This window comes from Pteropus vampyrus, unplaced genomic scaffold (genome assembly GCF_000151845.1).
Source record: "Pteropus vampyrus isolate Shadow unplaced genomic scaffold, Pvam_2.0 Scaffold818, whole genome shotgun sequence".
Taxonomy (NCBI): Eukaryota; Metazoa; Chordata; class Mammalia; order Chiroptera; family Pteropodidae; genus Pteropus; species Pteropus vampyrus.
The window spans coordinates 881,971-893,354 of NW_011889599.1; the positions used below are offsets into that span (position 1 = coordinate 881,971).

Consider the following 11,384-nt stretch of genomic DNA (forward strand, 5'->3'; position numbering starts at 1 on the left):
ATTAAATATCTACAAGAAAATTTAAAAAGCATTATTAAGATTTTATATAAAGCAGGGATCCAAAAGGCTTAGATGCCACCAACTGGAAACCAAAAGAAAAGCACCTTCTTTGCAACAGGCTAAAGAGAGACCTTTATATAATAAATCATCTTTCTGGAAAAACAGCAGAATACACTTCCATTAATGCCCAGGTGGAGAAATAGTCCATTAAACACCATGAACAATCAAGGTGACAAGGCATCTGAGAAATAGAGAATAATCTCCAGAAAATAATCTTACAGACTATTACAGAAATATGCGACTTAAATGACAGAGACTTCAGGATGGTACTTCTGAAAAAACTGAATGAGATCCCAAATAACTCAAATTAACAATTTCAGGAATTGAAAAAACAACTAGATGAGCAGACCAAGGAGATTGAAACCCTCAGAAAGAACCAAATAGAACTTCTGGAGATGAAGAACACACTGCAAGAGTTGAAAAATAAAATAGTAAGCCTGGAAAATAGAGTCGACCAAATGGAGGAAAGAATCAGTGATATCAAAGACAGAAATCTAGAAATAAATCAGAAAGAAGAAGAGAAACCAAAGAATGAAAAATAATGAAAGACAAATTCAAGAACTAGCTGACACCATCAGGAGAGGAAACATAAGAATAATGGGCATTATCGAAGGTGAGGAAAGGAGCAGGGACTAGAAAGCAATTTCAGACAAATAGTGGACGAGAATTTGACAAAGCTAAGGAATGAACTGGAGTTTGGAATTCAAGAAACTCCCAATTATCTCAACTTAAAAAGGCCTTCACCAAGACACCCAATTATCTCAACCCAAAAAGGCCTTCACCAAGACACACTGTATTAAAGTTATCAAAAATCAACGACAAAGATAGAATTCTCAAGGCAGCCAGGGAGAACAAAACGGTAACGTATAAAGGAAAACCTATTAGATCATCATTGGACTTCTCAGCACAGACCTTACAAGCCAGAAAGGAATGGAACAAAATATTTAAACTATTAAGTGAAAGGAACTACCAGCCTAGAATAATGTATCCAGCTAAACTCTCCTTTAGATATGAAGGAGAAATCAAGACCCTTCCAGACATACAAAAATTGAGGAATTCTCCACCACGAGGGCTGCACTATAAGAAATACAATGACAAAAAAAAAAAAAATACATAATTAGGAGTAAAGTGACTATCAGGCAAATAGAAGCAGAGGATTGCAACCCTTACTAAGGACAGGGCATTATAAGCTTAAATAATAAGAAGAGAATTGTTATAACAAGATAGTAATGAACATTCAGCATACACAGGAACAAACTGAGATAACAATGACTTGAAACGGGGGGATTCAAAGATCCGAATTTGCAAAGGGGAATGGAGATAAGGCACACACAGAATAAAATAGAATATATATACATAAACTGTCCTTTATATATTCATAATGATAACAACACACCAAAGATTCAGAACTAAAGTATACAACATAAAACAAGAAGGACCAGAGGGAAAACTCACAAAAGCCAACCAAAATAAGGAAAACGGAAGCATAAGGACAAGGGAGCAATGGAAAAACTGAGCTACCAGAAAGCAAAAGATAAAATGGCAATAAGAAGACCTCATATTTCAGTAATCACCCTAAAAATAAATGAACTGAACTCACCAATAAAAAGGCACAGAGTTGCGGAATGGATCAAAAAACAAAACTCAACCGTATGCTGCCTCCAGGAGACACATCTCAGCTCCAAAGACAAATGTTGACTCACAGTGAAAGGGTGGGAAATGATATTTCAAGTAACTGGCATTCAGAGAAAAGCAGGAGTAGCAGTACTAATATCAGAAAAAATAGACTTCAAGATAAAAAAGATAAAGAAAGATACTGAGGGATACTTCATAATGATAAAGGAAATCATGCACCAAGAAGACATTACACATTAATATCTATGCTCCCAATCAGGGAGCCCCAAAATATGTAAAGCAATTACATAAAGGGAGAAACAGACCATAACACTGCTGTAGTAGGGGACCTAAATACCCCATTGTTGGATATGGACAGATCATCCAAACAGAAATACAATAAGGAAATAACATCCTTAAATGACACATTAGACCAACTGGACATAATTGACATTTACAAAGCCTTCCATCTCAAAACAGCTGCTTATACATTCTTCTCTAGTGCGCATGGAACATTCTCAAGAATCGACCACATACTGGGACACAGAGATAGCCTCAACAAATATAAGAGGGTTGAAATCATACCAACCATGTTCTCTGATCACAATGTTTTGAAACTAGAGATCAACTGCAAAGAGAAAGCAGGAAGAACCACAAATACATGGAGATTAAACAACATGCTACTAAAGAATAACTGGGTCAGAGAAGAAATAAAAAGACAGATCAAGAGACATATAGAAATGTATTATGATGATAATACAAGATATCAAAACTTTTGGGACATGGCAAAAGTGGTACTAAAAGGAAAGTTCAGATCATTACAGGTCTATCTCCAAAAAACAAGAATGAGCCCAAACAAACAACCTAATGCTTCATCTTAAAAAACTAGAAAAGGAAGAACAAATGAGCCTAAAGTCAGCAGAAGGAAAAAAATCATCAAAATTAGAGCAGAATCAAATGAAACTGAAAACAAAAAAATGCTAAAAAAAAAAAAAGCAACAAAGAGCTGGTTCTTTGAGAAGGTTAACAAATTGACAAACCCCTGGCTAGACTCAATAAGAAAAAAGAGAAAAGACACAAATAAACAAAATTAGGGATGAAAGAGGGGAAATTATGACAGACACTGCAGAAATACAAAGGATCATACCAGAATACTATGAAAAAGTCTATAACACCAAATTTAATAACCTAGAAGAAATAGACCAGTACTTAAAAAAATACAGCCTTCCTAGACTGAATCAAGAAGAACTGGAAAATCTAAATAGACCAATCAGCAGTATGGAAATGGAAACAATCATAAAAAACCTACCAAAAAGTAAAAGTCCAGGACCAGATGACTTCACCAGTGAATTCTATCTAACATTCAAAGAAGATTTAATACCTATTCTCCTCAAACTCTTCCAAAAAATCAAAGAGGAGGCAATGCTTTCCAACTCATTTTATGAGGCTAATATTAGCATGATACCAAACTCTGCTAAAGATAATGCACACAAAAAAAACTACAGACCAATATCTCTCATGAACACACATACAAAAATCCAAAATAAGATACTAGTGAACGGAATACAGCACAATATTAAAAAGATTATACACCACAATCAAGAGGGCTTCATCCCAGAGGCAAAGGGATGGTTCAACATACACATATTAATTAATGTGATACACCACATAAACAAATTAAAAAATAAGAATCATATGATCATATCAATAGATGCAGAAAAAGCCTTCCACAAGATACAGCATCCATTAATGATCAAAACACTTCACAAAATCAGTATAGAAGGAAAGTACCTTAACATAATAAAGGCCATCTATGACAAACCCTCAGCCAACATTATACTTAATGGTGAAAAACTAGCATCCTTCCCTCTAAGATCAGGAACAAGGCAAGGCTGTCCACTATCGCCACTGTTGTTCAATATAATATTAGAAGTCCTAGTGAGTGCAATCAGACAAGAGAAAGATATAAAAGGCATCCAAACAGGAAAGAAAGAAGTCAAACTGTCACTATTTGCAGATGACATGATTATCTACATAGACTCAACAAGAGCACTACTAGAAATAATAAACAAATGCAGTAAAGTCTCTGGATACAAAATCAACGTTCAAAAATCCATAGCTTTCCTATACTCTAATACTGAAGTGTCAGAAAAAGAAGTGGAAAAAAACAATTCCTTTTGCAATTGCAACAAAAAGAATAAAATACCTAGGAATAAATTTAACAAAACATGCGAAGGTCTTGTATAATGAAAACTATAAGTCTCTATTAAAAGAAATCAAAGAAGATACATAGAAATGGAAATATATTGGAAGAATCAACATAGTTAAAATTACCATATTACCTAAAGCATTATACTGATTTAATGTAATCCCCATCAAAATCTCATTGGCATTTTTGAAAGAAATAGAACAAAAAGTCATCAGATTTGTATGGAAGCACAAAGACCCCGAATTGACAAAGCCATCCTGAGAAAAAATAATGAGGCTGAAGGTATCACTCTGCCTAACTTCAAATGATACTGCAAAACAACGTTAATTCAAAACAGCATGGTATTGGCAGCAAAACAGACACATGGACCAGTGAAACAGAATCGAGAGTCCAGAAGTAAACCCATATTTATATGGGCAAATAATTTTCTATAAAGAAGCCTAAAACATATCGTGAAGAAAAGAAAGCCTCTTCAATAAATGGTGTTGGGAAAACTGGAAAGCCACCTGCAAAAGAATGAAACTAGACTGTTCTCTATCACCACACACCAACATTAACTCAAAATGGATTAAGGACCTGAATATAAGACCTGAAACAATAAAATGCATAGAAGAAAACATAAGAACACTCAAGGACCTTGGACTTAAAGAAGATTTTATGAATTTGACCTCAAAGGCAAGGGAAGTAAAAGCAAAGATAAATAGATGGGACTACATGAAACTGAAAAGCTTCTGCTCAGCAAAAGAAACTATCAACAAGGTAAAGAGACAACCATCTGAATGGGAAAATATATTTGCAAGCAACACCTCTGATAAGAGCCTAATATCCAAAATATACAAAGAACTCATACAACTCAATAACAACAAAGAAACAAATGTTTCAATCAAAAAATGGGTAGAGGACCTGAACAGACACTTCTCCCTAGAAGACATATAAATGGCCCACAAATATATGAAAAGATGCTCAACATCACTAGGTATTAGAGAAATGCAAATCAAAACCATAATGAGATACCATCTCACACCTGTTAGAATGGTTATAATCAACAGGATAAGTAATAACAAATGTTGGAGAGGATGAGGAGAAAAAGGAACACTCATACTCTGCTGATGGGACTGCAAATTGGTACAGCCACTATGGGAAACAGAATGGAGTTTTCTCAAAAAACTAAGAATTGATCTACCATATGATCCAGCATTCCTTCTACTTGGTATTTACTCCTAAGATTTGAAAACTCATATTCGAAAAGATATTTGCACACCGATGTTCATAGAAGCATTATTCACAGTGGCCAGGACATGGAAGCAATCGAAGTGTCCTACAATAGATGATTGGATAAAGAAGCTGTGGTACATATATACAATGGAATACTACTCAGCCATAAGAAGAGATGAAATACTGCCATTTGTGACAACATGGATGGACCTTGAGATAATCTTGCTAAGTGAAATAAGCCAGTCAGGAAAAGTTGAAAATCACATATCACTTATATGTGGGGTATAAACCTAAAAGCAACAAATGAGCCAGAGAAACAAACAGAAACTCATGGACTTGGACTACAGACTAGTGGTTACCAGAAGACTATAGACTAGTGGCTACTAGTGGGGTGGGGGAGGAGGAGGGATGTAGACAGGGTAAAGGGGGTTTAGGGGGAGAATGAAATGGGAAAAGGGGATCAAATATATGGTAGCTAAAGAAAATTGGACTTTGGATGGTAAACACACAATAGAAAATACCGATGTCAAATGATTATGTACACCTGAAAATTATATAATTCTATTAACCAATGTTACCCCAATAAACAATTAAAAAAAAAGTGCCCAGGACATATGGGGAGATACTGAATTGTCTGACTTCTGGGTAAGGGCAGAAGAGGCAGCCCTCCAGGATAGGAGTACTGGCAGGTACCATTGTTACTTTGTTGAGCCCTTCCTTCAACCAGCCTGCAACCAAAGGTGGGCACCAAATCTGAATTTCTGTTAAACTGGCTAACATACTCACCACACCCTGTTGATTCCCTGAGACCCCAGCCTGCCCAACTCCTGCACTGCCCTAAAACTCTTACAGCAGCTGTTTCTCACAAGCACTATGCCTCAGCAGCCATTGCAGACTTTCCTAAAATCTCTCACAGGTCTACAAATACCAAATAAAGAGCAGCGGCCTCTTGCTAAGTGGCCAGAAGCCTGGCACTAATTGCAGCTGGCCTTGTTTTGAGGCACAGCCTCTTCCAGGCACCTCCAAGCCCAGAAAAGGTGGATGTGAACCCCTGGTCACTTTGTAGCTATGAAGAGTCCTGGGCTGAACACAAGCAGTGGCTGACCTTGGCCTGCACTGGAGTTCCTCTCAAGAAGCCTCAGAACCAATACCTTTGGTGGCCAGTTTCAGACCACACCAATTAGCTCCACAAACGACACACCCAAAGGGTGGAATTGGCAGGAACAAGAGTCCTCCCAAACAGAATATCACTACTTGGGGTCAACTACTACACAATATTTCATATGCTGTAGTCATGGCAGTCCTCACAGACTGAGGATTGATCCCACTCACTGATATGCCAACATCAACCAAGACTGAACTACAATAGGATAGCACACAAAACACACACAAAGATCACCCCTGGAGCACCAAACTCAGGTAACCATGGGGACTGTGCCCCTGGGCCCCATAGGACACCAACTACATGAGACTACCCTGCCAATACTTGGGGGCATAGCAGATCTACCTAATTCATAGAAACAAACATGAAAGGAGGTGCAGGCAAAATGAGAAAGAAAAAAATATGTCACAAATTAAAAAACAGGACACAATTCCAGAAAAAGAACTAAATGAAATAGAGGCAAGCAGGCTACCACATAGAGTTTAAAATGCTGGTTATATAAATGCTCAATGAACTTAGGGGAAGGATAGATAAACTCAGTGAGAACTTATAAAAAGAGATAGAAATCATTAAAAGCGAGTCTGAGAAGAGAATAAATAACTGAATGAAGAATGCATTAAATGGAATCAACATATTAAATGAAGCAGATGACTGAATTAGTGATTTGGAAGACAAGATAGCAGAAAACAACCAGTAGGAACATTAAAAAGAAAAGAGAATTAAAAAAAATGGGGATAGTTTAAGGGACCTCTTGGACATAAGTGTAACAACATTCACATTATAGAGGTACCAGAAGAAGACAGAGAGCAAGAAGACTGAAAACTTATTTGAAATAATAATGACTGAAAATTTTTTTAACTTTGTGAAGGAAATGGGCATACAAGTACAGGAAGCACAAAGTGTCTCAAACATGATGAACACAAAGAGGCACACACCAAGACTCATCACGATTATAATGCCAAAGGATAAAGACAAAGAGAGAATCTGAAAAGCATTAAGAGAAAAGCAGTTAGTTACATACAAGGGACTTTCAGCTGACTTCTCAACAGAAACTTTGCAGACCAGAAGAAATTGAGACAAATATTCAAATTGATGAAAACCCAGGATCTGCAACCAAGATTGTTCTAACCGGGAAGGCTATCAATTAAAATTGAAGTAAAAGTAAAGAGCTTTGCAAACAAGAAAAAGCTAAAGGAATTCATCACCACTAAACCAGTATTACAAAAAATGTAAAGGGACTTCTTTAAGAAGAAGAAACAAGAAAAAATTAAAAAGTATGAATAATAAAATGACAATAACTACACACCTATCAACAATTTCTTTAAATAGAAATTGAATAAATGCTGCAATCAAAAGACATAGGGTAGCTAAATGGATAAGAAAACAAGATCCATACATATGCTGACTGCAAACGACCCACTTTAGAATGACAGACATAAACAAACTGAAACTAAAAAGACGGAAAAAGATATTTCATGCAAGTGTAAATTTAAATAAAAATGGTGTAGTGATACTTATATCAGACAAAATAGATTTTAAAACAAAGGCTATAACAAGAAACAAAGAATGATATTTCATAATGATAAAGAGATCAACCCAAGAAGAGGACATAATCCTTGCAAACATTAGGCACCCAAAGTAGGAGTACCTAAATATATAAAGCAAATATTGACAGACATCAAGTGAGAGACCGACAGTAATATAATCATAGTAGCTGACTTTAACATCCCATTGACATCAATGGATAGATCATTCAGATGGGAAATCAGCAATGAAATATGGCCATAAATGATACATTAGAACAGATGGACTTGATTGATATTTTTAGGACATTTCACCAAAAAGCAAAATTTACAGTATTTTCAAGTGCACATGGAATATTTTCCAAGAAAGACAACATGTTATGCCACAAAGCAAGTCTCAATAAATTTAGAAAAACCAAAATCTTATCAAGTAACTTCTCTGATTGAAGTGTTATGAAACTAGAAATCAATCCAAGAAGAAAACTGAAAAACACAAAAACACAGGGAAGATATAACATGCTACTAAACAAATGAGTGGTTAACAATGACATTGAGGAAGAAATCAAAAGATACCTTGAGACAATAAAAATGAAAACAAATTGATCCAAAAACCTATGGGACACAGCCAAAGCAGTTCTAAGATAAAAAAAAGAAATAAGTCAGATAGAGAAAGACAAAACCATATGATCTCACTTCTATGTGAAGTCTAAAGAACAAAATAAATGAACAAACAAAACAAAAACAAACTAATAGATATAGAAAACAAACTCATGATTTCCAGATAGAAGGGGGGTTAGGGGACTAAGAGAAAAAGGTAAATAGATTAAGAAGTAGGAATTGGCAGTTACACAATAGTCAGAGTGATTTAAAGAACAGTGACAGAATATAGTCAATAATATTGTAATAACTATGTATGGTGCCATATGGATACTAGATTAATGGTAGGGGGATCATTTTCTAAGTTATATAAATATCTGAGGTCTCCTTCCCAGAAACCACACTGGGATTACCCTGGCTGAGAGCAAGCGACTAACTGGCTGGCCATTGGGTGCATTCAGAGTATTCATGCTGTCCCTGACTCTGCCTTGGCTGAGGTCAGCTACTGAGGGGCCACAGTGAAGGAGAAGGGGCTGGCTGGGGATGGTATGGGGATTCCCGCAGTCATGAGGTGGTTCTTAGGGCCTGGCATGCACAGAAGCTGCGGATACTCATCGTCACTTCTGTCTCAGCTTGCACTGCCTCCAATGGCTGTCACCATGAACGACAATCTGCTCTGGGAGCAGGTCCCTGCCAGCTTCAACCTGGATCTGCTCATTCACATCCTGGACACAGCCGAGAGAACACCCATCACCACCAAGAGATCGAGAACCTAATTATGAATAACCTAGACTTCCAGCACGAGGACTTGAAATTCCTCACTGGCAGCCAGCATTATGAGCCAGTTATTAGGAAGAGTGCAATCATGGTGAAGAAGATGAGAGAGCTCGGCATTTCAGAACTTGATGAAATCATGTGCTTTAAAAAACTACACATGATTAATTTTGTGGAATCTGTGGGCCTCAAGTACTCCATGTTTATTCCTACCTTGCTGAATCAAGAAACTACTGCCTAGCAAGATAAATGGCTGTTTTCATCCAAAGACTCAAGGTAATTGTCACTTACACTCAGATGGAACTGGGTCATTAACTCACCTTTGAGGCTGGGAAATCACAGCCACTTTTGTTTCTGAAACCCAGGAGTTCATTCTCAATAGTCCTTTTGTGACCTCCATCAAGTGGTGACCTGGTAGACTTGGAAAGACTTCAAATCATGTGATAGTATTTGCCCACCTCTCCACTAAAGGGAAATGTGGATTACATGCCTTCATTGTACTTATTCGTGAAATTGGAACATGTAAGCTTTTGTCGGGTTTTATCATTGGCAATATCACCCCCAAATTTGGATATGATGAGAGATAATGGCTACCTGAAGACGGACAGTTATCATATTCCCAGAGAAAAGATGCTGATGAAGTATACACAGGTGAAGCCTGATGGCACATAAGTGAAATCTATGAGTACTAAGTTGTGAGTACCATGCTGTTTATCAGTCCTTCCTTATGGGAGAAGCTGCTCCATGTCTGGCTAAGGTGTACACCATTGCCATGTAATATATTGCCATGAGGCGCCAGTCTGAAATCAAGCCAGGTGAACCAGAACCACAGATTTGGAATTTCAAACCTACCTTTATAAACTCTTTCCACCTCTGGCCACTGCCTATGGCTTCCAGTTTGTACGCGCATACACGAAGGAGACCTATCATCAGACTAGTGAAGACAGTGGCCAACGAAACCTGAATGAACTGCTGGACCTTCACGCCCTCACTACTGGGCTGAAGGCTTTCACCTCCTGACTCCTAACACTGCTATCAAAGCATGTCAGATGGCTTGTGGCATGCATAGCTATTTTCATTGCAGTGGTCTTCCAAATATTTACATCACTTTTATCTCAACTTGCACCTTTGAGGGAGAAAACACTGTCATGGTGTTACAAATGGCTAGGTCCTGATTAAAAATTATAAGCAGATGCATTCAGGAAACGGTGTGTGGCATAGTATCCTACTTGATTGGCCTGCCTGGATATGCCACAAGTAGCAGTCAGGTTAACTGTGGTGGATATCAACAGCCCTGACAGGCTAACAAAAGCATATAAATTTCATACAGCCAGATTAGTAGAAATTGCTGGAAAAACCTTCAAACTAAAATGATTCACAGAAAAAGCAAGATGGTAGCATAGAACCTAACTTCCACTGACCTTATTTGAGCAAGTGTGGCACATTTCCACTATGTGGCTATTAAGCTCTTTTCAGAACAACTCAAAATTCAAAATAAATTCTCCAAGCTGTCTTAAGGAATTTATGTCTCTTATATTCTCTGTATGGAATCAGTCAGTCAAAAGGCAGGGTATTTTCTTGAGAGCATACTGACAGACTCTCAAATTACCCAAATACACCAGCATATCAAAGAATTACCGACTGATTTGCCCAGATTACATTTGCTCTGGTTGATGCATTTGATTTTCAGGATGTGTCTCGGCTCTGTGCTTGGCCGCTATGATGGAAATATGCATGAAAACTTGTTCAAGTGGGCCAAGAAATTCCCGCTGAACAAAGCAGAAGTCTATGAATCTTACTACAAGTATCTGAAGCCACTGTAGTCCAAACTCTGATTGTCATGACAAGTTTAATTTGCTCCAGAAAGCAGTTGTATTCTTCTACTCCCCTTGTACCTGTCACACAAGTCTGTGTTGGAATCTATTGGATTTAGGGAGTTACAAAGCAAATGATAAATTGACACCTCTTCTCAGCTTTCAGAGATTAAATGAGGAAAAAAAAAACAGATGCATTTTAAGTGCAATTAACACTGAACAAGCCCTATTAAGCATTCAGAAAAAGTTTTAAGAAATGCAGTATGACTTCTATTTGTAATGCTGTTGATCCCAGTAGGCCACAACTTTTGATAATTAGTAAAATTAACTACTAAATAGTTAATTATTTTCACATCTTAATTGCTAATCACTGGATATAGGTGTTTGTAAGCAAAGATATTTTCAAAGTGGGGTAT

The 11,384-nt window shown here is 37.2% G+C and overlaps 1 pseudogene; it reads left to right on the forward strand.

Moving 5' to 3' along the window:
* Positions 1 to 9,039: 9,039 nt before the first annotated feature.
* Positions 9,040 to 10,989, forward strand: LOC105309701 (annotated as a pseudogene).
* Positions 10,990 to 11,384: the final 395 nt, after the last annotated feature.